The 26,148-nt window shown below is 42.3% G+C and overlaps 1 protein-coding gene across 5 annotated transcripts in view; it reads right to left on the bottom strand.

The window, feature by feature from the left end:
• Positions 1-26,148, bottom strand: part of FGF10 (fibroblast growth factor 10) — a 199,394-nt gene that overhangs the window by 38,731 nt on the left and 134,515 nt on the right. The window lies entirely within an intron of this gene.

Below are 26,148 nucleotides of genomic sequence, written 5' to 3'. Positions count from 1 at the left end.
AAGGCCTGTCCCCCCTTGAAGGCCTGCACCCCCCCGAAGGCCTGCACCCCCCAAGGCCTGTTCCCCCCTTGAAGGCCTGTCCCACCCCCTTGTAGGCCTGTCCCACCCCCTTGTAGACCTGTCCCCCCCCTTGAAGGCCTGCCTGCCCTCCCTTGAAGGCCTGTCCCTCCCCCTTGAAGGACTGTACACACCCCCAAAGGCCTGTCCCCCCTTGAAGGCCTTCCTGCCTGTCTGTCACCCCCCTCCTCCTTGAAAGCCTGCCTGCCTCCTCCTCTCTTGAAGCACAAGCCTACTCTTCATGCCTGGGTATGATAGTTCTCATATCCACCTTGCAGCATGGACAGCATGACTATGAAGGGGCGATGTTATCCATGAGAAGCTGGAAGTTTGTTTAATGAAAATATTGTATTATTTTGGGCTCCTTTTATCAAGGCGCGCTAAGGGGGTTAGCGCGTCGGACATTTCATCACACGCTAACCCCCACGGAAGCCTTAAATCCTAACGCCTCATCAATGGAGGCATTAGGTACTAGCGCGGCAGGTGGTTTAACGCGCGGTATTTCGCGTGTTAAACCGCTACCATGCCTTTGTAAAAGGATCCCTTTGTTTCTGCCTTCTGATAGTTATTGCATTTTTATTATGATCCTGTGTGATATATTAGTTCTATTAGTTTCACACTAGGGCATAATTTCTGTGTATAATTATTTTGTTTCATTGCACTTGGCAACTTAATAATAAATTTTGTAAATAAATACAGTAAATAAAGATTGCATTCTAGAATAACTGCCTTAGGGTGCTTTTACTAAAGGGTAGCAAAAAGTGGCTTTAGCCCATCCTTGCACAGGTTTTTCCTACACACTAGGTGCATTTTTACTGTAGACGTAAAATGATCAATTTTCCATTTTTTGTATTAATGGTTTTGCGCTAATGTTTCTCTATGTATGATCATTAATAAAAATGATTGTGTGAACATTTACTGCCACCATTTTGTAGGTAATAAGGCCTAGATTCTATAAATGATGCCTAAAGTTAGTCACCTAGATCGGCACACTTAGCCAGTGTAGGCACCTAACTTAACGAAAAGGCTTAATCAGCACCAATAATTAACAATTAGTAGCTTGTAATTGACTGTTTCTCATTTAAGTGCATATTTGGACTTAGGCATGCTCATTTAGGCCAAGAAAACCCTGGCTTATATAGGGTATGCCTAAGGTTAGGTCGCCTATCAATGCCTAAGCATGATTCTATAAAGTGCGCCTAATGTTTAGAGAATTGTGCTTAGCGCTGTACTAGTCAGCACCTAATTTTTAAACAACATATACAGTATAGACTCAGGCCTTAAGAGCTAACAAAGTAGTCCTACAATAACCAGTTAGCCTGCAGTAATATAGCTGTGCTAAATGATTACTATGTCCCCTAACATGCCTCTTCCCCCCCAAAATAGCACTTAATGCAGGAAAGATAATTTTATAACAGAGCATCTAGGAGAGTTTTATTTATTATGGATGTTGTCCAGGGTGGAGGATGATCTAAAAGGGGTGTTAATCAGAGTGGCAGATCGGGACTATGTGATCAGGGAGGGGTTGCTGCAGTTCTGGAAATAGGGTGCAAATAGAGGATGCTCCAACCTGGACATCTCAGTTCCAATATCTACATGATACTTAAAATGGGGCTTCACATATTTTAAGAAGTCCACACATCATACATCAAGAAACAGGCAAAGAGATTAGCATATATTGCTAATCTAGAGTGTGTAGCATTCTCTCTCTTTTTTTTTTTTTTTTTAATATTCTTTATTCATTTTGAAAACTTACAGCAAGCGTACAGGAATATATCATTAGTAACAATAACACTTGTAATTCTCATATAATTCTACAAACATAAAAATTCTCTACAGCCAGAAACACATATAAGACAAGATTCAGTAAAAATACATGCTGAATGTGACAGAGAAGGGCAACAGAAATGATAAAAGGGATGGGATGACTTCTCCATGAGGAAAGGTTAAAGTAGCTAGGCCTCTTCAGCATGGAGAAGAGACGACTTAGGGGTGATATGATAGAGGTCTATTAAATACTGAGTGGAGTGGAAAGGGTAGATGTGAATCGCTTGTATGCCCTTTCCCAAAATTCTAGGGGCTCCTTTTACAAAACCACGTTAGCGGCTTTATCACACGCACATTTTTGGCACGCGCTAACCCCTGCACTATTCGAAAAACTACCGCCTGCTCAAGAGGAGGCGGTAGAGGCTAGCGCGGCCGTAAAATTAGCGCACGCTATCATGCGTGTTAAACCGCTAACGAGGCTTCGTAAAAGGAGCCCTAGGACTAAGGGACCTGCGATGAAGCTACTAAGTAGTACATTTAAAACAGACCAGAGAAATATTTCTTCATACAATGTGTAATTAAACTCTGGAAGCCAACCAAAAGAGTTGACACGTGTCTCACACAATTAAACACAAGTCAAAGCAAAAGCCAAGAAGACCATGGAGACGAATGTTACTGATTGAGACTTTTATTTAAAAAAAAATAGAAAGGTCAATAAATATAATCTACAACCTGAAAACAGGGAGTCCAAAACGGTCCGTGTTTCGAACAGTATGTCTTCCTTAGGATCCTAAAAGTGTAAATGGATACGTTTCATATCCATTTGTTTCAACATATCCATTTACACTTTTAGGCCCCCTGAGGAAGACAAACAGGTCGAAACACAGACAGTGTTGGGTTCCCTGTTTCCAGGTTGTGGATTATATTTATTGACCTTTTTATTTTTAATAAAATTCTCAATCAGCAACATCCATCTCCACAGTCTTATTAAACTCTGGAATTCATTGCCAGAGAAAGTGGTGAAATCAGTTAGCTTAGCAGGGCTTACAAAAGGTTTGGATAATTTCCTAAAAGAGAAATCCATAGGCCATTATTGAGATGGCTTGGGGAAAACCACTGCTTATTCCTAGGATAAGCAGCATAAAATCTGTTTACTATATGGGATATAGCTAGGTACTTGGAACCTGGGTTGGCCACTGTTCAAAACAGGATACTGGGCTTCAGTCTGTCCCACTAAGGCAATTCTCATGTTCTTATTCTATAAACAGGTATAAATGGCGTTCTGAGTTGGGCAGTGTTTAAAGAATAGCGTGTAGCGTTGTGATCTGCGTCAACTTTTAAGCATGAGGATTTAAACCAACTGAAACTTAGGGCCTGATTCTATAAAGTGAGCCTATAAATCAGCACCAACTAGTGCAGCGCTAAGCATGATTCTTAGTGTCACCTAAACATGCTTAGGCATTGCTAGGCATCCTAACCTTAGGCGTATCCTATTTATGCCAGGATTTTTTTCACCTAAATACAAGTACCTAATTTAGGTGCCTAATGACACCTAATTCGAAAACATGTCCATGATTTGCCCATAACCATACCCACTTTTAGGTAGGCACTTTAGACTAGGCATCTACTTTATAAAGAATCATGTTTTATGAGTTAGGCACCTAACTTTCAATTAAGTTGAATAAAGCCAGCTAAGAGGTGTTAAATGTCAGTTTTTGGTGCCAATTAAGCCTATTAATCAATTAAGTTAGATACCTAAATTGGCTAGGTACACTGATTTATACAGTACTAGTGTTTAAGCCCGTTACATTAGTAAAGCCTCCTTCCCTCACATGTCCCCTATTTTCAGCCCCAGCTCCAAACCCATTTTTACCCTCTCCTCCGCCCCCTTTTCCCATCTGTTCCCTTTCAGCCCGAGCCCCCTTTTCTCACCAGCAGCATTTCCCTCCCCACTCCACTTCCCTGTCCATCAGCACCTCTTCTTTGCTCCCCCTGTCCCTCTTCATTGCTCCCCCGGCACAGTAGCACCTCTTCCCTGCTCCCCCGGTCCAGTAGCACCTCTTCCCTGCTCCCCCTGTCCCTCTTCCTTGCTCCCCCTGCCCAGTAGCACCTAATGTTTTAGCCCGTTACATTAATGGGTGCTAGAGTAGATGTCTGTCTGTTTTTTTTTTTTTAAATTTGTCTCTCTCTCTCCTTGGATGCTGTCTGTCTGTCATTCTTTCTGTCTGTGTCTCTCCCTGGCCCCCTGTCTATCTTTATTTCTAACTCTATCCTCTTCCCTCAATCCTGCATGTGCCCTTTTTTCTTTCTCTGCCCCAGTTCCTTCCAACGTCTGCTCCCCCTGTCCCTCAGACTTCCATTCAGTGGCTGTCCTTCCTTTCCCCCACACTTCCATTCAGTGTCTGTCTCCCTCTCTCTACCCCTTCCGTGTACTGTTCACCCTCTATCTTACCCCTTCCTTTCACTGCCCTCTCTTCTCTTTCCATCCAGTGTCCGCCCTCTCTCTCTCTGTTCCATATGGCATGTCCTCCTTCCTTTCCCCCTTCCTTTTCCCTTGGTCTGGCATACCTTCCTCCTTCCCTCCATGCCCTGTCATCTCTTCTTCCTTCCAAGCCATTCTCTCCCCCTCTGCTCCCTTTCCTCCTTGAACTTCATTGGGCAGCAGCATTCACAATTCATTGCTGTTGCCGGCTTCAGGCCTTCCTCTCTGGCGGGTCCTGTTTTCATGAAAACAGGAAGTAGGCAGGACCCGCCAGAGAGGAAGGCCTGAAGCCGGCAACAGCAACGAATAGTAAACGCTGCTGCTGCCCGAAGAAGCCAGGCCTTGAAGCACCAGAGGCAGACCGCTTCTCTTCCCTCCCAGCCCAACCCCCGCTGACCCTACTATCTCTCCCTCCCATGCCACCCTCCCAGCGAGTGACCTTAACAACAAACCTCCCTCCAGCGTTGGCAGCCGCAGCATTCTAAACAGGCTGCTTCGCAGCTTTCTCCTGCTGGTGAGTCCCTCTGCCGCATCACTGATGTCATCAGTGACGCGGCAGAGGGACTCACTGGCAGGAGAAAGCCGCGAAGCAGCCTGTTTAGCATGCCGTGGCTGCCAACGCTGAAGGGAGGTTTGTTGTTAAGGTCATCTCACTGGGAGGGTCGCATGGGAGGGAGAGATAGTAGGGTCAGCGGGTCCCAGAGCGAGGATGCTGCCACTTAGTGAGTGAGGGGAGGAGTGGTTGCACGGGTGGAGCTGTGCGCTGGGCCTTAGGAACAGAAGGTGTGCCCCCCAAACGTGCACGTGTGAGGAGTGACAGGGCGGCGTTTCCTCAGCTGTTGGTGAGTGAGGGCGGGAGGAGGGGAGTGGCCAGAGTGATCCCTGCCGCCGCGTTCTAAAATAGAATCCGGCCACGGATCAGAAAACATGGCCACAGGGATCACGAAACCCTAAGTGCGCATACACGCTTAGGGTTTTATTATATAGGATAGAATTTGCCAGTTAGTGTAAATTCTTGTGCCTCAATTTTCCTTATTTATCAGAACTTGCTGTACTGCCTTTAGCTAACAGGCCAAAGTGGTTAAAAAGAGGAAACAAGAACTCCATTAACAAATTAAGAAAGCAATATCCACTCACTCCAAAACTCAAGCATATCAGACTAAAACAGTTTGTAGGGAATGTCATCCGCCTCCAACTGCTCTGACCAGCATCAGTCACCATAAACCTGATGGAAAAGCCTGACCTTAAATGGGTTCAGGGAGAGCTGATCTGTAATACTACGCCGGCCCCCCCCCCAGCATCGATGGACGGCAAAGCAGTCAACCACCGGCATCAACGGCAATGCGGCCAACGCAGCTCCAAGAAGGTCCCGTAATGACTCCGGCTGCCAGAAGAAGTAAGTGATGTCAGAGGGGGATGGACCGGCAGATGCATTCTTCATGGGATCTTCTTGGAGCTGCGTTGGCCATGTTGCCTTTGATGCCGGCAATTGGCTGCATTACCATCCATCAATGCCGGGGGGTGGGGGCGGTGTTGTTGCCATCATCGATGCCGGGTGGGGGCCCATTGCCGTAGGGGGGTCACGTTGCTGTTGCTGGGGGGCCCAGTGTACTTGTGTGCCTAGGGGCCCTTGAAGAATTAATCCTGCCCTGCAAATAAGCAAGAGTACCTAAGTGGAACTTAGAAGTTAAGAACAGAAGCTTAAATGTTTAGTGGAACTCAAAAAGCCAGTGGTGCTGCTTTAGAAAAAGGCTGATTTCCTTAAGTTACACACAAATGCTATTACTGAAGTAAAAAGGAATTATACTTACATTAAACACATTGCTAATACGTATAAAAATTCAACTTGAGAAACAAATTTGACATATGTTTAAATAATATCTCAAACTAATTATATTCAATATACTTACCAGAGTCTATATGTAAGCTGGTGTTTAAGTTCAGTTTTTATTTTTTGTAAACCACATTGAACCAAAAAGTATTGCAGTATATAAATAAACTTTTATGTTAAGTTATGTTGATCTGCCACATTTTCCGAGTGGATCAATGTGATGTACAATAAATAAAATAGGAAATTAAAAGAAAGGAACTCCAATAAAACAGGACAGGAAAGATCAAAAACATTCATACAGAACAGAGTAAAAAGCAGCATGTAATACATGTGTGTCTCCTGAATCCCTGAGGGAATAATAGGCTTTCAGGATAGTGGATTATGTGGTTGGTAAATTAAACTTTTTGCTGAAGAGAAGTGTTTTTAGCAGGGTCTTAAGTTTAGTAAAAATTGGTTCGGAATGAATGGATAGAGGGAGATCATTCCAGTTTTGGTGCAATGAAGTCAAAAGTTCTGGTGGAATCATAGTGGGTATGTTTAGAATTCAGAAGGACCATTGTGGTTTGAATCAAGGAAACAAAGGGCTCACGTGGAGGCAAGGCCTGATATTCCTATAGGCTAACTAGGCTTCAGCCTAGGGCCTCAAGATCAAGAGGGGCCTACATTCAAATTGTTAGCAAAATTAAAATTACACTATTCTAAAAACAGTGAACACTAAAACACTGAACCGAAAATAAGGAGAAATTCTACGCTTCGGGATCAGAACCAGCTCTGGCCGCAACGGGGCGCCTACTCGGCTTCTCCCTTTATTTTTCTCGCCCTGGGAGGAGGATCGGGGAGGGAAAGACGTCAGTCCGGAAACAGCTGTGCAAAGCCCAGCCCCGCGGGGAGAGAGGCAAAATGTGGATCCGTCAGGACAGGGCGGCCCAGACTGGCATCAGGGGTGGGGGGTTTCAGTGGAAGGGGTTGGGAGGCAGGCAGGCTGGCATTGGAGGGGGGGTGGGGGGTTTAATGGAAGGCAGGCAGGCAGGATGGCATGGGGGGTGTTCAATGGAAGGGGGATGGGAGGCAGGCGGGCATCGGAGGGGGTGTGTGAGGTGAGGAAGGACGCACTGGGGCACTATGGACATAGGAAGGGGCAATGTTGTGTGTTATGTTTGATTAGTTATTGTTACAAGTACTATATATGGTGCTGAGAATAAATGTCCAAATAAGCGTCCTCAACTTTTTTTTTATTTATTATCCGTGTCACATTTTTCATAAAGGTTAGTACCAATAACAACATGTTTCATTTAACATATTGATATATATCACAGTAATGATGTATTTTATTATCTCTCATGTAATTTACAAACTTAAAAATGGGAGGTGAAAGGGTCTCATAAGTGGAATAGCCTAGGGCCTCTTTTCATCTAAATCCGGCCCTGCGTGGAGGTAAACAGAATGATTACAGATGATAGATAAGAAGACTGACTGGTGTGAAGATTCCTGTGAGTGAGACAGAACTTTGTAAAGGATACAATAGTTAACAGGTAGTCAATGTAAACGGAGAAAAAGTGGGGTCAAAACAACATACATAGCAGAGCAGACGGATGGTAGTATTCTGTAAGGTTTGTAGGCATTTTGAGTTGAGATATAATACCTGCATAAAAGTAGTCATGTTTAGAGATAAACAGAGCATGAATAAGATTGCGTAAAGAATCAAAGTTAGCTTATGAGCCCAGCAGGATTGATAGGGAAAATACTTGAGTACTTGATTGTAAACCACTTAGATAACCTTGATAGGTGGTATATAAATACCTAATAAATAAAAATAAAATAAAAATAGAAAGTAGTGGAGCTTGCGTAGAAATGGAAAACCAGACTGAATAGTGCAAGAGACATGATCTTGGAACGACAGCTTGGAGTTCAATAGAACCCCCAAATATCTGAAGCTTGAGACAGTTTGACTAGGCATGTCTAACAGGATGGATGTCAGTACAGATTGAGTTAGAGGGCCAGTGATGTAACAGGTGACCATTTTATCAGGGTTGAGCATTAGTCTATGGTCACACATCCAAATGGATAAGGCCATTAAACAGTTTTGAAGAGAAATATAGAAACGATAGCTGATAAAGGCCAAATGGCCCATCTAGTCTGCCCATCCGCAGCATCCACTATCTCCTCCTCTCCCTAAGAGATCCCACATACTTGTCCCATGCTTTCTTGAATTCAGTCTTTGCTCCATCACCTCTACTAAGAGACTATTCTACGCATCTAACAGCCTTTCTGTAAAAAGTATTTCCTTATATTACTCCTGAGTATATCAACTCTTAGCCTCATTATATGCCCTCTCACTCTGACTTTTTCTTTCAATTGAAAAAGGCTCACCTCATGTGTATTTATGTCACATAGGTATTTAAACGTCTGTATCATATCTTCCATCTCCCACTTTTCCTCCAAAGTATACATATTGAGATCTTTAAGTCTGTCCCTGTATGCCTTATGACGTAGACCATCAACCATTTTACTTGCCTTTCTCTGGACTGACTCTTTTTGAAAGAGTGGTCTCCAGAATTGTACACAATATTCCAAATGAGGTCTCACCAGTTTTATACAGGGGCATCAATACCTCCTTTTTCCACTCCCTAAGCACCCAAGCGTTGCTCTAGCCGTCACCTTTTCAACCTGTTTGGCCACCTTAAGATCATCCTAATAAATTAAAGAGTATATTCAGTAAAAACCCATATGAATGAATTACCGTATATCAAAACTGACTGGGTCTTTTACTAAGGTGAGGTAGCCGATTTAGCGTGTGCTAAAAATTAGTGCACGCTAAACGCTAACGTGTCCATAGGATATTTTTAATGCACGCTAAATCGTCTACCACACCTTAGTAAAAGGACCCCTAAATTAACATACAGGATTATAATCACTCAAATTGCTTAATAATCCCAAACAAATAAATCAAATTAGTATGTAAAATGTTCAGTACCTTCTTTCCTGAAAAAAAAAAAATAAAATAAAATCAAGGGACCATCATGGCACTCTTACTATCATGCGTAAAATATTTATAACTCACTATGACTATGGTTAATTATAGAAATGTGGAACTTTATATATTATATCTTTTTTTTCCAAATTTTATGTAATTTACTTTAGTTTGTATTTTTTTAAAATTACTGTTTGAATTTATTTTTTTATTATGCTTTTCTGTTGATGATGGAGTTCCTTTCTTTTTGTTTTATATTATGTAAACTGCTGTACTAAAGAGTAGTCAATAAATACAAATAAACATAAACATAAACTAAAGTAATACCATTTATCCCATGGCCGCTTTAGTGATGAATATTGATTTAAGCAGCTCTATGTTAGCGTGCTTAAAGATAACTGGATATTCAAAGCTGAAGCCTGCACAGGTCCTGGCTTGGAATATGCAGATATAATGCTGTTGGAAGTAAGCAAAATACTCACTGCTAATGGCTGTATATTGTCCTTTTTTGGTAGGGGAGGATTCTCACTTTTCTAAATAAAAAGGAGGCAATGATGACATTGATATACAATGCAAAGCATCATATGGCGGCCATGACAGTTTATGATGGCCCCTGTGTTTTCAATCATATGTTAAAAATTTTTCTTAAAATTATTTTTGCTAAGACACTTTTTTCTAATATGTATAGTTTTTGTGTATATTGAACACTGTAACTGGTTTCTTGATTGGCATGCCATTATATAAAAGGAATAATGTACATGTATTAAGTCCATTTTTAAATATTGAATTTTCTGAGTTCACTCATCAGTTGTCATGATATAGTTACATTTATGATATAGTTACATTTATAGTTACACCTATGTGTGAAGACCACATAAACAACTATTTTTAGCCAATTTTCTAAAAACACATAGGTGAGCATGGGGATTATTTTCGAAGGATCTCCAAGTGACATTCATACTTGTAGAACCTTTTTCTAAAATGTTTTCATAATAGAGGATGTCTCAACCTGGACATTTCAGTTCACATATTTTAAGAAGTCTACATATCATATATCAAGAAACAAGCAAAGAGAACAGCTAATCTAGAGCCTTTAGAATTATCCAGAGTAACTCCCAGGGAAAGAAGCAGGGAAAAGAAGGCCAAAGACAAAGTACACAGCCTAGGGGTGATCCTTGACGGCGACCTTTTGCTCTCTGATCATATCTCCCAAACGGTCTCCACCTAGTTCTATTACCGCTGGCAGCTACAGAAAATCAGACAATACTTCTTGGAACCAGACTGCACTCAAATAATATATTCCTTTATTCTCTCCCGCATGGACTTTTGCAATGTGCTTCTAAGTAGGTTTACTACAAAAGACACCCATCAACTACAATGAGTACAAAATGCCACCATCCGACTCCTAAAGAATCTTCACATATGAGACCTGCTTGCCCAGGCACAGTGTGCTGTCCACTGGCTGCTGATCAGCAAATGATGTATATTCAAAGGCTTAGTAATGGCCTACAAACTCTTCCATGACATGGTACCGGCCTACATGCCCCGAATCGATTGCTTCACTCGCAAGAAGAAAACCGATTATGCGCACCCTCGAGACATGCCCTCCACCTTGAGATTGCCCAGAAGAGAACTTACTCACACTACCTACTGCTCCTCTGGAACAAACTACCTACCCATATAAGATCACTAGAAGGTTTACTACACTTCAGGAAAGCAATAAAAACCCACCTCTTCCCCTGACCCCAACCCAAATTTCCCAGATCTTATGGAAAAGGGCACTGACTCTGCTATCCCAAGTCTCAAACGCTGATGAGCTTTGTCCTACTATGCCATATACTGTCACACTTGCCCATCATATAATTCTGTACCCTACCAAGTTCCCTCCCCCAGTGGTATAAAATATAGCCTCCATTGTGCAAAATCCCTCTGTTCTATGTACTATGTCTTACCATGCCATGTTTTTTTGTCATACAATGCCACCTTCTCTCTCTCACCCTACTATACTACATATGGTATTTTCCACACTATGCTTGCCAAACTATGTCTACCATGCTACAGTTTCTCTCACTAGGTCTGCTACATAATGTTTGCCATTCCATGTCTACCGTGCTAGGTTCTATCATGCTACATGTCATACTGTCATGTCATACTAGTTAACCACACTTATAATACTATGTTTTATTATACTATGATTATCATGCTATGTCTCACCATACCATGTTTGTCATATTATGTTTTACCATGCTTTGTTAACAATGTTTTTGCCATCTTTGTTAATGTCCTGCCATGCCACGTCTGTCATCACGTTCTATAAATACACTTTATTATGTATATAAACTTGTAACCCGTTCTGAACCAAATAAATAAATATATAAACAGATTTCTTCTCTAAAGGTAAAAGGATTCTGGGGTAGAGTTTCATTATGAGGGAGCACAAAGACTCTAAATCATTACCATTTCAGAAAGACACAGCAGGGATAGCTTCCTAAGAAGTGATATATGCTTAAAGGCTTTGTCATTAACTAGAAATTAGAGAATGACACGGGGAAAAAATCTGTCCCCGTCACCGGCCCACCATCCTCTGCACCGCCCCGTCACCGCCGATCCCTTCACCGCCCCGTCACCGCCATCCCTTTCACCGCCCCGTCACCGCCACTGCCATCCCATTCACCGCCCCGTCACCGTCCCCGCTGCATCCATATAAGCCTTAGTACTGTAATATTTAGCTTATTCCTTTCTTATAAATCAAAGTTCCTGCTGCTGAACTAGAGAAAGAGATGTTCAGCTGGCAGGGCTTTGTTTATAAATTTTTATCAACACAACTAATATACTATTTTATCCTAAAGCAAAAAATAAATAAATAAATATAATTTTTTTTTCTACCTTTGTTGTCTGGTTTCTGCTTTCCACATCTTCTCATTGAATTCCTTCCATCCACTGTGTGTCTTCTCTCTGCGTCTTCCATTTGCTGTTACTGTGCCTCTCCCTTAACCCCCCCCCAATTGGTCTAGCACCCATCTTCTTCCCTCCGCTCCCGCATAGTCTGGCATCTGTCTTCTTCCCACTCTGTCTTCCACATTTCCCTTGGGGGTCTGTTCCTCTCCACCCTCCTTCAATGTCTGTTCTATTCCTTTCCACCACCACCCTTCCCTCCCTCCTTTACCATCTGTTCCTTTCTACTACCCTTCAGCTCTTCTCGCGTGGCCTATCTACCTTCCTTCCTCTTATTTTCATGGCACGTTACAATGTAATTTGTGCAAGCCACTGGAACCTGCAAGCTCGGTCCCTGTCCCATCCCCACAAACCATCTCACTTCTGTGCTCCTATTTTCTCCATTTCTAATATCTCCCCTATGTATCTGTCATTGCCCCCCCTGTGTCCATATACCATCCCCATGGCATGTCCCCTTTATGTCTCTGTCCCTATGCCCCATGCACATAATTTCCCCTCTTTCTGTTACCTTCCTGTGTCCAGATTTCCCCTATCTTCCTCTTCCATACCAGTGTGTCTCTTCTTTTCAACCCCATCTAGCTTTTTTCCTTCTTTCTTCCCCCCCCCCTGCTTCTAGCATCTGGCTCACCTGCCAGTCCTTCCCTTTCTTTCCTGCTGTGGGTTTTTCTTTCCGACTTCATCCCCTTGGCCCAGAATCCTTTTTCCTTTCACTCCCTCCTTCCAATTTGAGCCGGGAACACTAGCGATCGCACGGTCCCCGCGGCCACTACCTGCCTGCCCGGTCGATCCTGGTGTTTGGCCGGCTCTCTCCCTTCTCCTCACCTTGGTTTGTGGGTTTTCTTTTTCGGCAACCTGCGCGCTTTCCCAGGGAGCCGCACACGCGCAGCTGCTCAGTGTTCGATCTTCTGCTCTGCTGCAACTTCCTGTTTCCGGTTGCGTCAGAGCAGAAGATCGAGGCTGAGCAGCGGCGGGTGTGCGCGGCTCTCTGGTAGCGTGCGGGTCGCCGAGGAGGAGGATCTGCGGACTGGGGTGAGGAGAGGGGAGAGAGCTGGCTGGACACTGGAATCGATTGGGCGGGCGGGTGTGAGCTGCGGGGACCGCGCGATCCTTCATGCCTCACTGCGGTGGACAAGACCATTCACCGCCCCGCGGGCGGTGAATGGCCTTGTCCCCGTCGCGACTGCTAGTTTTCTTCCCCATTTTCGGCGGGTGACCCGCGGCTAAAATGCGGTGGCCGCGAGTAAACCGCCACCGTGTCATTCTCTACTAGAAATACAGTGAAAATGAAGGCCACCAAACCTGATTCAGAGACCCCCTTCCTAAGCCAAAGGTAATATTAGTGCAGGAAGAGATAAAGGTAACAAGAAAGTTAACTGGGTTAATGAGACACTTCTGGCAGTTAGAATCTCCTCATTATAGAAAGTCAAGGCTTTATTAGAGCAGGGTTTCTGTTTTGAACTGTGTTATTGTCCATCTCTTGACGACTACTCCTACAGATAAACTTTTACATTCATGAATGTGTCATGTGTACACAAATTAGCAACAAGATGAACATTGGCTTTACACATGCATTTAAGAGAGAATATAGTTTTATTGGGTGGTCATCTTTTCTTACTATGAACTAATGAATCTTAAAAATTATTAGTCATCCTTGCATGGGGCCAGTTTCAACCTGGGTACTGAGCCTTGCCAGAAAAGGAAAAAAGAATTGGCCAATTTGATCAACAATAGTCAAAACATCTGTGCTTCATCCTTCTTTGAATTCAATTGTTATCTATAATGTTCCCTGCACATTCATTTTGTAACAGAAACCAATTGAGCAGTTAAAACATTGACTGACTGAAAACATCAATCTATGAAGTTCATTCTTCTTTAAATTGCCTACAGTAGTTGGTGGCAATCCAGAGACAAGAATGAAACTGTATTGCAACAACAATTAAGCTTGTTTCAAGAAAATTAAATTCCCTCTTAATCCCAGCAACATCCAAAACAAATTTTTGGACCAGCATGTATCAATTACAATCTTAATTACTTGGAATGTCCAATAGGAGGATAATGTTTTAAGATCAAGTTAATTTAAAAGAAAATATTTACCAAACTAGTAAGAATTGATTCTACCAGCAAAATGAGAGTGTGTATGGTCTAGTGAACATAAAATCCCAAAAAGTTTTGGTTTAAATCTTGTGGCTCTTGCTACCACTTTAAATAATGATGTTTTCTTCTAGATACTAACTGGATATTGTTCATTTTTGATTCCCGAAAGAATAGCAATAAAGATATACATATCTAGATCCTAAAGCAGCTATTCCCAACCCAGTTCTTGGGGCAAAGTTCTAGTCCCACCAGGTTTTCAAGTTTCATGTTACAAGTTTTATTTATATTTGATTAATCGCTTAATTAAAATTGTTTCTAAGCGAATTACAATATATAAAAGTAACATATAATTAAACATAATACTAAAATAGGAAATAACATATAAGATATTATAAAACTAGCAATTTATACAATAAATACAATTTAAAAAAAAAAAGGTTGAATTTACATAGCAAATATATAATGAGCGAAAAGATTTATACAATAATGAAAAAGATATCAACATAAAAAAGAAAGAATTAAGAAAAGAAGCGTGGAAAAGAAGAAGAAAGAGAACGAAGGAGAGCTCAGAAGTAATTTATAAGTTAAAGGCATCCTTGAATAAAAAGCATTTTAAATTATTTTTAAAATCGCTTAAGTTATTTTCATCTCTTAACTGTAATAGTAATGAATTCCAAAGTTGTGGTGCTGATACAGAGAACATATCTTGTCGGCGGGTTCCAATAATTTTTAAGGAGGGAATCGTTAAGAGTTTATGATTGGTTGATCATACAGAACGTGAGGTACTATATGGAATAAGTATTTTTCAGGATATTTATAGTGGATATGCAGGAAACAGATTTGCATGCACTTCCTCAATGAATATTCATTGTGGATATCCTGAAACCCCAATGAGACTAGCCAATTGGCTAAGTGAATAAACTTAGGTCAGCAAAAAATTGACCTAATTTTATCTGCCAAGCTAATCAGACACTGATTTGAATATTGGCAAATGCCTGGTTAACTTCTAGGTCACTTCACTTATCCCTACCATACATGCAGTGGCATAGTGAGGGAGAGAGGCACCAAGTAGTGCTGCCCGATTCACGATTTGAATCGATTCAAAACCCCCAAAAATTGGCTTCCCAATTTGGCTGACCCTCCCCCTTCGTCCCCTAAAGCAGGAGCGGCAGCGCTGCTCTTGCTGGCCAGCTGCTGCCGCACCTGCTTTAGAAGGCGAGGTGGGGGAGGGTCAGTCGGGAAGTGCTGCTGTCTGGCTTCCATCCTCCTGGCGTCCGGTTTCTCTCCCCTGACGTCCGGATTCCCCCCCTGGCCTCCCCGCACTGTTTACCTTTCAAGACCAGCCTGCAAACAAGATCGCGATTATAGCGTCTTTCCAAACTGCTTCGGAGCTGTTTCCTCCGCAGTGGCCTGTCCCTCCTCTGACATGCCTCCTGTCTCCCATCCCGGCCGACTAACTTTTATTTCCCCCCCCGGCGCGCGCATACCTTTTGTGCCATTTTAAATCCCTGGTGGTCCAGTGTATGGGGCAGGAGTGATCTTTCCGCACCCTGCTCCGTGCTGAGCCTCTCCATCCCTGTTCCCTTTTCGCGGCCAGCAGCACACCCGACAGGGCCGAGCTCTTCCTGCTTGGCCCCTCACTACTCTCTGAATGGTCGCCGCCAGTTCTCATCCCATGAGTTTTGGGTGGATTTTAGAGGGTTCATCATATAATAGAAGTAAGTTAAAGTGACATCTGTACCCGGGTCTTTTAATATGACATTCTCTTCAGTAATCCTTCTACTGTGCTGGGGAATGCTCAGATGCATGTGACAGTTTGCTAAGAATATTAGCTGCTGAAAAAAACTTTTTTTGTGTGTGTTTTTCATGTGGACATCTTTATATATGAGAATGGCCAAAAAAGATAAGACATATTAAGGACCAAAACATCTACTTAGATCATTCTACAAAACAAACAAAAAAAATTAGACTTCATGCTGTTTTGAGGATGGACATTTTCTCTATTTGGATTTCTGGACATCTTTCCCAAAACATCTACATTCAGACTCTAAGTCTGAACAGCCAAAGATATACCATCCTTTTAGGTGGTGGCTGCTGATCTTAGCCAGTGAGCCACTAAATATTGGCAATGACTGACTATGTCGCATCAGCCAATCCAGAAACCAGGATATTCAATGTGAGAGAGCTAGCTATCTCCCCCTGAATATTAGCTGATAGCCAGGTATGTGCTATTTAAATGGCCAGGAGCTGTTCCTGGCTGTCTAAAATAGTGCTGAACATCTGGCCTTTATTCATTCATTCAGTTTTATAGTCTGTTCTCCCATAAAAACCCAGAATGGGTTAAAAGTTTACAAGCATAATACTGTATAGGTCAGTAATAAGATAGCTTGAGAAAGGACTTTTGAACTTAAATACCCTGTTTCCCAGAAAATAAGACCTATCCCGAAAATAAGCCCTAGCATGATTTTTAAAGATGTTGCTAATATAAGTCCCACCCCCAAAATAAGCCATAGTTAAGATTGATCCCTGAAGTGGCCCCCCCCCACCGAATGTCCCCGACTCCATCCCTGACACTAGTGCTGCCTGATTTGCTGAAAAAATTGAACTCATCGATTCAGCAACTCCCACCCCTGCTGCCTTGGAGAGTAGGTATGTCAGTCTCACGGTGGGAGGGTCAGTGGGGTTCTGTTGCATAGGTGGATGGGAGGGAGGGATAGAAAGATGCTGCACAAGGGGATGGGTGAGAGGGGAGGAAAGATGCTACACATGGGGGGGGGGAAGGAAAGAGGAAGAATTGGGGTAGAGGAGAGGGAGAGATGATTGTTGTACATGAAAAAAATAAGACTTTCCTGAAAATAAGCCTTGTGCGTTTTTTGGACCCCAAATTAATATAAGATACTGTCTTATTTTCGGGGAAACATGGTAATAAGTGAGCCCTTTTCCACATCACTGTCTGTACCTTCATTAAAAGAAATTGTACAATGCAATTGATACTTGCCCACAAGCTTTCTCAGAAGTAGCTTCCATGCTCTGAAATTTACTCCCAGAGGGGTTAACACTAATTCAGGACTACCTCTACTTCAGGAAGCAGTTGAAAGCCTGGTTCTTCTCCAAAGCCTTAAGGGTGCCTGACTATACTATACTCCACTCTGTGCCTGAACTAGCTTGCTACACACACTCTAACTTAGATCAGTTCCTTATATCTTGTTTACTACTGCTATTACTATTAACAGTACAAAAAACTTGCCTTGAGTTTATCCACCCATCTATTTATCCCAACGGAGTAAGTACCCATCTATATATTTTGCATTGTAAAACTGCATTAGCGTTATATCTATGTTATCTTAATGTTCTAATGCCTGCTTATTAGGTATTTCATAAGTATTATGCTGACTTCTTATTACATCTCTGTTATTTGAATTTCAGGGCTATTAAATGTGTATATTTTTGATACTTTTTCATGGTAGTCCTATTATTAGGTTTCAGTTTGCTGATTTCAAGTTTACCTTTTTGATTGTGTTTATGTTTATACTTGGTCATTTTACTGTACGACACCTTGGGTGAATCTCTTCATAGAGGCAGTTAATAAATCCCAATAAATAAATAAAGTGCCTTAAAAAACTGCTGATAGCCATGGGCTCAATTTCTATCCCTTAGAGTTTAATTAATAAACACCCCAAATAACTAAATCAACCAATTGGTATTTCTTGTCGGAACACCAGAAAAATATCACTTTCCTTCGTACTCTGTCACTCCTCCTCTGCCTTGTCTTGTATCTCCAACTCAGTTTTCATGTCTATTCAGCACTGTTGATTCCTAAGTGACACAAACTTCCAAATTTGATTCCTCCAGGAAACGTACTGAACAATAGTATTTGCGGCATAAAATCATTGATAGTGAAAAGCAGAGAGGGAACCAAACAGCAAGAAGAAAAGAAGCACAAGGGGGCTTCAAGTTTTGGGCATCAGACTTCAATTTATTGATGGACCCAACAAGGGCTATGTTTGGTATACCTGCCTATGTCTGACTTTAGTTTTGACATGACACAGACGCTGATGGATTATTGATGCGCCAGGCTTCTTTACCGAGATAGAATTCTGATGAAACTTATAATATTGACATAATCTTATATTGGATAGGTGTATTTGTTTACTAACAGTTTCATCAATTGACCCCTGACATAGACGGGTATGCTGAAACACAGCCGGTGTTGGGTCTATCAATAAATTGAAGTCTGATTGCCCAAAACTTGTGCATAAATCATTTATAAACACTGTTTAGCTGGAAAATAATCCTAAGTTTATGACTTATAAACATATAAAAATACTAGTCTTTAAGCCCTTTACATTAATGGGTGCAAGAATATATGTCTGTCTTTCTTTCTGTCGCTCTCCCTACCCCTGTCTTTTTCTTTCTGTCTCTCTCCCTCCCGCTGTCTTTCTTTCTGTCTGTCTCACTCCCTGGCCCCCTTTGTCTGTCTGCCTTTCTGTCTCTCTCCCTGCACCTGTGTCTTTCTTCCTTTCTTTTTGTCTCCCTCCCTACTTCCCTGTGAAGCAGCCGCAGCATTCCCTCTCTCTCCATTTCCCTGTGCAGCAGCATTTTTTTCCTCCCCCCACTTCCTTGTGCAAAAGCCGAAGCAGCATTCCTTCCCCCTCCATTTCCTTGTGCAGCAGCATTTTTTCCCTCCCCCCCACTTCCCTGAGCAAAAGCCGAAGCAGCATTCCCTCCCCCTCCATTTCCCTGTGCAGCAGCATTTTTTTCCATCCCCTACACTTTCCTGTTCAGCAGCTGCCGCATTCCCTCCCCCTCCATTTTCCTGTTCAGCAGCATTTTTTTCCTCCCCCCCTTTCCTGTGCAGCAGCCGCAGCATTCCCTCCCCCTCCATTTCCCTGTGCAGCAGCGTTTTTCCCCTCCCCCCACTTCCCTGTGCAGCAGCCACAGCATTCCCTCTCCCTCCATTTCCCTGTACAGCAGCAGGATTTCTCCATCCCCCCTACTCTTCCCGCGGTCTGGCCGGCTCCCTTGCCAGAGTTATTTTTAAGTTTAAAGGTGCCGCGGCGACTCCTCTAACGATCCCCGCCTGCATCTTCTCTGACGCAGGTGCAGCTCGTGAGAGGAGCCGCCGTGGCACCTGTAAACTGAAAAATAACTCCGGCAAGGGAACTGGCCAACTGGCAGTTCAATGAGAGTCACAGCTTCAAAACGGAGCCCTCTGTCGGACACTCTCCTGCCGCTACTAACAGGGGACAAACTGCCGGCGCCACCATTGTGAAACCGCCACCGCAACCGCAACTCTCCTGCCGGTCCTCTAGGTGCAACTAATAGGGGACCGACAAACTGCCAAACACAGCCGCACGCGCCTGAAGCCGACCGCCATTGAAAGAGCTGCACGGTCACACGCCTCCAGCCACCGCATGCGCCATGAGGTGTCAAGTAGAATACTGCCACAGAAGCACACCTCACGGCGCCAGGAATCACGATGTTTCAACAGCGCATGTGCGCTTAGGGTTTTATATATAGAGATATCCCTAAATATACCGTAGTATAATTAGCCAAACAGTTTGAAATACAGAGATTGTATCTATTATATTAAACATGTACCTTACAACTTGGCACTTCCTGGCCACACAACACACAGACTGACGTTAACATAATTAATGTTATCAGATGTACACTGCAATACTCTTTAATTCGCTGTACGGGATATTCACTGTTATACTCTTCAATTCGCTGTATGTAAAGTTTCTCTCTATATTTATTGTATTTTCAGTTTCTTGTATTGTAAACAGCTTCTTTTATTGTAAACCGCCTAGAAGTCGCAAGATTGTTGGCGGTATATAAAAATAAAGTTATTATTATTATTATTATTATAATAAAACATAGGGCCTCTTCTATTAAACTGCGCAAGCAGTTTTTAGCGCAGAGAACCACGCTGAATGGCTCACGCTGCTCTTGATGCCCTAAAGGAACTCTAGAGTGTCGGGAGCAGCGCGGGCTATTCAGCCTGGCTCCCCATGCTAGAAATTGCTATCGCAGTTTCGTAAAAGAGGGGGATAGTGGGACAGATAGGAGTCCACAAGAATAAAAGCCATTAAAACAGGTTAAGAAGAGGCAAGATTTTGATTCTTACATTTAAAGTTCTTCAAAGATCGCCCTCATATCTTGCTGTACTCTTTGCACCTTCTCAAACTCTGTTCTTTAAACAGTTTTCGATTACAAATTCCTTCCTCAAAGTCTACTATGTTAGAGTCCAGTAATAGTGCTTTTTATTGTATTGTTCCTTTATTTTAAGAACACTCTTTCTTCTCCAAAATTTCACACTGCTGTAAAGACAAATCTTTTTGAAAAAGCTTTTGGAGTGACAGGGGCAAAAGGCCATCATGCATTGAAGGTTCACTGACCTAGTTTGAATCTGAACCTTTTGGTGCAGTAGGCGGTTGAACGCGCGGAATACTGCGCGTTCAACTGCCTGTCGTGCTAATCGCTAATGCCTCCATTGATGAGGTGTTAGTTTTTAGGCTTGCCGCGGGGGTTAGCGCGTGATGAAATGTCCAATGCGCTATAACCCCCTGTAGCGCGCCTTGATAAAAGGAGCCCTTTGTGTTGTATGAGTGGTTTACTTTCCTTTAATTAATACACAGAGTTCCTTTTCTTTATTGTTATAAACATTTTTAAATTGTAAACCACTCCGTTATGTGTTCAGGAAGGTCAGTATATGAAATTTTCATAAACCATAAGCCATACAGATAGATCCACTGTAACTAACACTGGTGCTTTAATAACTGAATGCTTGTTGCCTTCTTTTTAAATACTTAATACAGGCAGTCCTCGAGTTACAGACACCCAACTTAAGTACGACTCATACTTAAGAACAAGGTTGCGGCTTCATTTGATTTCACAGAGCAGTATTTCCAGTGGCATAGACTCCTACATGGCCATATTAAGAACAGTGTGTGGTTGTGCATGCTGTACTTCAGAGGGCCCCTGTCCAAAGCTATACATTGGGCGTACCACTAGACCTATGAATGTCAGACTTAATGAACACAAGTCTCGTGTCAACACTGGGGTAGAAACGGCCCCTCTGGTTCGCCGTTGGTCTCTTTTGAAACATAAAATTAATGACCTCAAATGGCGCATCATTGATAGTGTTCATGTCGGGTGGGAGGGAGGAAATCTTGAACATAACTTAAACATCAAAGAGCTTCGCTGGATGTATCAGCTCAATACAATGTATCCCCATGGTCTAAATCTGACCAGTGATTGGTTAACAACAGCCTTGTGACTCTCCCTGTTTTGTTCCTTGGTTCAGTCCTATCCATTTAGTCTAAAATGTCTTGTCAGCTGTTCATTGGCCACCATGGGGTCACATGATCCGGGGATTTGGTTTATCAAGTCCACCTCTATGCCGCGGCCATTTTACAAACCCGGCACTCTCAACAGGGATCTAACAATATGCTCAGATTTCAAACTGCTCTGGTAAGATATGTAGCAATTGCTTAGTCTTAAATTTTCAGTTTACTGGGGGTTTTTCATTATTAACAATTTTTTTTATTATCTATTCTTTATAGCTCTCCCTATCCCCAACCCTGATGAAATTATGAAACGCGTCGGTGGGGATTGAGGCAGACCCAGTTTTATAAAGCTAAGTATTTGCTTTTGCAGTAATTCTTTAAAAATATAACAAAATGATAACGATTTAAAAATACAACAAAAATGATAATTATTTATTGAAGCACTTGCCCCTTATGAAACGTTAGAAAACAACAAACTCACACACTTAAAAGTTCCTATGAGGACGGCTACCACACGAATATCTAGTGTGGCATTCTGAGGAACTTGTGTGTTGAAATTTCTCAACTTAGGTGGCAAATTGATGCTTAGTGGGACTTTAGTATTGTTACTTTGTTGCACATTTTGATTTTGTACTTCAGAGGGAACACAGGTGGGGACAGTTGGCCCTTTTGTCAGCTGGGAGCAGAGGTAAGCAGCAAGAATCTTAAAATCTACAAGTTCTGCGTTACATATAAATCCAACTTAAGCTTTAAAAACTTAACTGGTTCTTAACCCGGGGACCGTCTGTACTTGAATTTATGTGTTTGATATCTTTCAACAATTACATTCTATTTCACACACTGGGTAGCAGATATTCAAACAAACACTCTAGCTAGATTTTCAGTCTTGCACATAAATAAAAAGGTTATATGTAGCACAACCACCTGACAGCTCTCTTTCACAGTTTTATAATTGTTAATTCTTTGTTGCCCCCACCTGATTGTAGCCAGTATCTTCTATCTTTTGAGTATAAACTCTTTTTACTCTGATCTACACTGAACTCAAACATTCTTTCAACACATCATGAAAAACAGGATAAGTCTTTTGTCTAGCACATTAACTTCAAAAGCTTTTTGGAAGAACGTAATCAGCACACACCTTTCTGCTTTCATTATTTTTCAGTTCACTTTTGTTATTGTTTTCTTTAATCACACATTCCTTATGTTCTCCAAGAGTTGTTACTGGAATGTTGTACATGCACTTATTTCTGGGAAGTGATGCTGGTTTATGAGGATTTTTTTTTTTTGTAGTTGATCTCTGGGTAATAGATAAGCAAGCCTAACTTATGTCTTCTAAAGAGTATCTTACCTGAATGATCAAAATAACATATAAAATTTAGATAACAGCCAGTGGAGTACCCGGCTTTCTAGCTACCTGGGGGCAAGCCTCCTCTCCTGTGGTTGGTGCACCCCCTTCTTCAGGCAGTAGGGGGGCTACGTGAAGTGGTTGCAGGGCAGCGGCCCACGTGTGAGGAGCCGTCGGCCATGCGCATGCTGATGGAGGCCTAGCGATCACTCCAGCATTCCCCCCAACTGACTGCACCTGAGGCGGACTGCCCCACACTAGAGGTAACAGCCATACAACTAGAGTGATTTGTGAGTTACAAGAACATAATCCAGTTGTTAAGCTTCTGCTTAAAAAATTCAGACTCAAAGCCCACTTCTTTGAAGATACTTTCAATTCCAAATTCTAACCCACCTTCTAAGCACTAATATCTGTCTTATCATGCCCTCTGTAATTCCCCTACCTGAGCACAGTGTATTGATGCACCTTCTTGTCCAGTTTGTCTGTCTTGACTAGATTGCAGGCTCTTTTGAGCAGGGCAGGATTAATTTGTGGAGGGCCCCTAGGCACACAAGTATACTGGGCCCCCTGCCTCGCCCCACCCCACCATGCGCCCAGGCAGAAACAGGAAGCTGTGTCAGAGGGAAGCTTTGGGCAAACAGCACCGCTTGCACAATTACAGTTCTTGTGGCCTTTCTTACCCACGTTGCTTGCTTGTCTTACTTTCCGTCGATGGGGGAGGGGGGGCTGCATCGACGATCGGGGTGGGGCCCGCATTGCTGATCGGGGGGCCCGCGGTGTCGATCGATGCTGGAAGGGCCCATCGCCGTTTGGAAAAAACAATTTTGATGCCCTCCTTCATTGGGCCCCCTTGACCATTTCGGGCCCTAGGCACATGCCTACTTGGCCTATTGGTTAATCCTGCCCTGCTTTTGAGCATAGGCCATTTCTTCTGTGTTTTGATGCACAGCACTGAGTATGGCTAGTAGTGCTATAGAAATGACTAGTAATAGTAGTAGTCATTTTCTTTATGTAACACAGCATAAAATGTGCACACTGGTTTAGAAAATTGGTCTGTTAAGCTTAGCTTTCTCTCTCCAAAGAGGTCTTTTACTAAGGCACGCTAGCCAATTCATGCTAAACGCTAACGCGTCTAAATTTCCCTTCCACAAAAAATCTCCAATACAAACGTGTTTTCCACTCCATGCTCACCTTTCTAGGTGTAAAAACTTGGAATGACCTTACTGAAACGACCAAAACAGAACCTAACCATGCCATATTCCGGAAGAAACTGAAAACTCATTTGACACTTAATCACCTGTATCCTCTCCTTTCCCCTTCACCTCTCTCCCTACCCCCCTTCTACCCTCCACTTCTCCCTCCCCTCCCCCCTTCTCCATCCTCTCCCCTTTCAATAAGTCACCTTGAGCCTACCTAGGTATGAGCGACACAGAAATAGAAGATTAGATTAGATAATGGACGCGTTAGCATTTAGCATGCTTTAAATTGGCTAGCGCACCTTAGTAAAAAAAAAAACAAAACCCTAAATTAGACCAGTTCAGGTCAGAAGGATCCAGCAAGATCTTGGGGAATAGATCCATTCCTTTGTAAAAATTTTGCAAGGGTGTTGGGTACCCTAGGCAAACCCTCAACCTTATACCTCCCCTTCTTTCAGTTAACATTCAGATCCCTGGCCTGTAGTCTACTTCCTCCCCCCCTTCCCCCCGATTTTGGCATTTCAGTACAATGATAATCAGCACAAAGCATGCTATAAAAATGAAAGTCAAAATGGACTAAATTCCTTAAATGGTGTCCAAATATGGGCACAAAAAGAGCACTAAGCTCAATTCTATAAATGGTGCTTAAAGATGGGCAACATTTATAGAATAGCGCTTAGCACCAGGATCCATGCCCAATTTTAGGCATGATGACTGCCACCAACTGAAACCTGGTATAAATCCTTGCATGCAAATTATAGCACATGCATCGTTAGTGAATGCTTTGACCCTGCCTTTTCCAGTTGCATCCTATAAGATTTAAGCGCATATCTTTATAGAATAGCGCTATGCAAAATGTACATGAAAATCCATATTTTTGCTGATTAGCATCAATAATTGATTTGTTAATGCCCGATTCTTGCCAATTAGCAGCTCAATTATCAATTATGTTGTGCTTGCAATCATTTTTATTAATTTATTATTTTATTTTGAGGAACTTTCTATACTACCTTTCAGTGGCATACCTAGGGTATGTGGCACCCTGGGCCCATCATTTTTTGACACCCCTCCCCATGTAAAAAAATATTTTTTGTAATGACCATGAAACGGAATAAATGGTCAGAATAGAAACAGGCAATGAAAATTTTCTTATATTCCAAACATAACATAACATAAATTATGTCTGAATTGTCATGACATCAGAAGTACATATGGAGTAGTTGCAGGTGATGCTTGGGACAGTTCTGATTGTGTTAGTTCGGTTTTATGTGTTTTTTGAATAGAAGGGTTTTTATTTCTTTTTGAAGGTTTTGCAGTCTGTGGTCGATGTCAATTGGTTGTAGAGTTGGGGGTCGAGTGTTGCAGCTCGAATGGCTAGGAGGTTGTCGAACAGTTTTTTTCTTTTGACGTTTTTGGTTGGAGGGTGTGTGAATGGTGCGTGAGTTCTCCTATGTCTGGTTGAGGTGGATTGAATTATTTAGCTGAAGAAATTAGTTACCCCCTCATCCCACACACATTAATTCTCTTCCATTTTTGTTCCCATTATAAAAAACACTGATAAGTTCCCAGAAAAAAAATACATTAAAATAAGAAGTGAAAACAAAGGCCCCTACAGATGAGAACATAACATAAGAATAGCCTAACTGGGTCAGACCAATGGTCCATCATGCCCAGTAGCCCATTCTCATGGTAGCCAATCCAGGACACTAATACGTGGTCAAAACCCAAAGAGTAGCAACATTCCATGCTACCGATCCAGGGCAAGTAGACACTTCCCCCATGTCTTAATAACAGATTATGGACTTTTCCTCCAGGAATTTGTCCAAATCTTTCTTAAAACCAGCTACACTATCTGCTTTTACCATAACTTCTGGCCACTTCATTTTTAAGTTTAGATCTTTCCTTTCAAAACAGAGACCTTGCTAGATGTCAAATACAGCACAAGGTAACTTCACGTGGACTTAGCTGTGTAGGAAATGTGAATCTCCTCATACACCCACCATATAGTGCAAAAATGTGCAAAGGTCTGTTTTTTTCTTTCGATCACTACATAGTCTAATGCCACACAAGCAGCGCTGTTACAAACATATTCTGTAGGTCAATGCTAAGGATAACAAAGTTTCCTTCCTTGGACCAGAAGGAGATACTGATAAACCAC

This window comes from Geotrypetes seraphini, chromosome 1 (assembly GCF_902459505.1).
Source record: "Geotrypetes seraphini chromosome 1, aGeoSer1.1, whole genome shotgun sequence".
NCBI classification, from domain to species: domain Eukaryota; kingdom Metazoa; phylum Chordata; class Amphibia; order Gymnophiona; family Dermophiidae; genus Geotrypetes; species Geotrypetes seraphini.
Note: the sequence above shows the minus strand (reverse complement) of the source record. Positions and strands in the feature narration are given on the sequence as shown.